Below are 1,982 nucleotides of genomic sequence, written 5' to 3'. Positions count from 1 at the left end.
TAACCCAGCCGGGGGGGGGGGGGGGGGGGGGGGGGGGGGGGGGGGCCGGAAGCGCGCTCGCAGGGTCCCAATTTGGTCGGCCCCCCCCCCCCCCGGGTGCGCGCTCGCAGGGTTAACCCAGCCGGGGGAGGAGGGGGTCGGGCCCCCTCCCTCGCAGGGTTAGCCCACCCAATTGGGTCGGGGGGGTCCCCCCAGCGCGCGCGAGCGTGTGAACCCAGCCGGGGGGGGTCGGGAGCGGGCAGCAGGGTGAACCCAGCCAGGGATGTGTCGGGAGCGGGCACGCAGGGTGAACCCAGCCAGGGATGTGTCGGGAGCGCGCACGCAGGGTGAACCCAGCCAGGGATGTGTCGGGAGCGCGCACGCAGGGTGAACCCAGCCAGGGATGTGTCGGGAGCGCGCACGCAGGGTGAACCCAGCCAGGGATGTGTCGGGAGCGGGCACGCAGGGTGAACCCAGCCAGGGATGTGTCGGGAGCGGGCACGCAGGGTGAACCCAGCCAGGGATGTGTCGGGAGCGGGCACGCAGGGTGAACCCAGCCAGGGATGTGTCGGGAGCGCGCACGCAGGGTGAACCCAGCCAGGGATGTGTCGGGAGCGGGCACGCAGGGTGAACCCAGCCAGGGATGTGTCGGGAGCGCGCACGCAGGGTGAACCCAGCCAGGGATGTGTCGGGAGCGCGCACGCAGGGTGAACCCAGCCAGGGATGTGTCGGGAGCGCGCACGCAGGGTGAACCCAGCCAGGGATGTGTCGGGAGCGGGCACGCAGGGTGAACCCAGCCAGGGAAGACAATCTGGTCTTTGCACTCAAAGCAGGGCGAAGGTCGAGCCCAGAACCACATTGACGTGTGGAGTTATACAGCGCTGTAAAGTTTCGACATTACAGAATTGATCTTTTGGTTAAAAGCCATAAATGCAAGTACAGTTCTTACCCTTTTACAAAGCATGCGCAGAACGGAAACCCAGATGAACCCAGACTCCACGTGACCAGTGAGCCATATATAATAGCGTAGGTATGAGCTGTGCAGGACTGTACTGTGGGAGAGACCTCCTGTGCAGCTAAATTGAGCTGCTGAAACTAAATGAGGCATATTAAGAGATTGCAGCACACAAGGTATTAACGTCTAAAAATACTTCATAGAACTGCTATTAACCCTTTATATGCACAGAACGACATCATTCATAAAAAGGTACTGGAATGCAGTCAAACCTTCACCTCCTTGTGCTGCGTCTTTTGGGTGAGACGTTGTTGTAAGCGACTCTACAGCTGATGCATAGTTCACACACCCTAGTCTTGCATCTTGTAAAGTGTTTTGTGATGGTAGTCCACAATGAAAGGCGCTATATAAAAATACAGATTATTAATATAAATCGATACACCCTTTGCTTTTCTAATGCCACAGTTTCGAGTGGTGTGAGGCACAGGGCTGTCAAGCTGGATGGGGCTGCTAGAAAAATCCTTCATGCTTCATGCAGAAGACGGCAGGGTCTGAATGGAGGCTTCATGCAGGAGAGGGCAGGGTCTGAATGGAGGCTTCATGCAGGAGAGGGCAGGGTCTGAATGAAGGCTTCATGCAGGAGAGGGCAGGGTCTGAATGGAGGCTTCATGCAGGAGAGGGCAGGGTCTGAATGGAGGCTTCATGCAGGAGAGGGCAGGGTCTGAATGGAGGCTTCATGCAGGAGAGGGCAGGGTCTGAATGGAGGCTTCATGCAGAAGAGGGCAGGGTCTGAATGGAGGCTTCATGCAGGAGAGGGCAGGGTCTGAATGGAGGCTTCATGCAGGAGAGGGCAGGGTCTGAATGGAGGCTTCATGCAGGAGAGGGCAGGGTCTGAATGGAGGCTTCATGCAGGAGAGGGCAGGGTCTGAATGGAGGCTTCATGCAGGAGAGGGCAGGGTCTGAATGGAGGCTTCATGCAGGAGAGGGCAGGGTCTGAATGGAGGCTTCATGCAGAAGACGGCAGGGTCTGAATGGAGGCTTCATGCAG

Source organism: Polyodon spathula, chromosome 19 (assembly GCF_017654505.1).
Source record: "Polyodon spathula isolate WHYD16114869_AA chromosome 19, ASM1765450v1, whole genome shotgun sequence".
NCBI classification, from domain to species: Eukaryota; Metazoa; Chordata; class Actinopteri; order Acipenseriformes; family Polyodontidae; genus Polyodon; species Polyodon spathula.
This window is presented reverse-complemented; position numbering follows the sequence as displayed.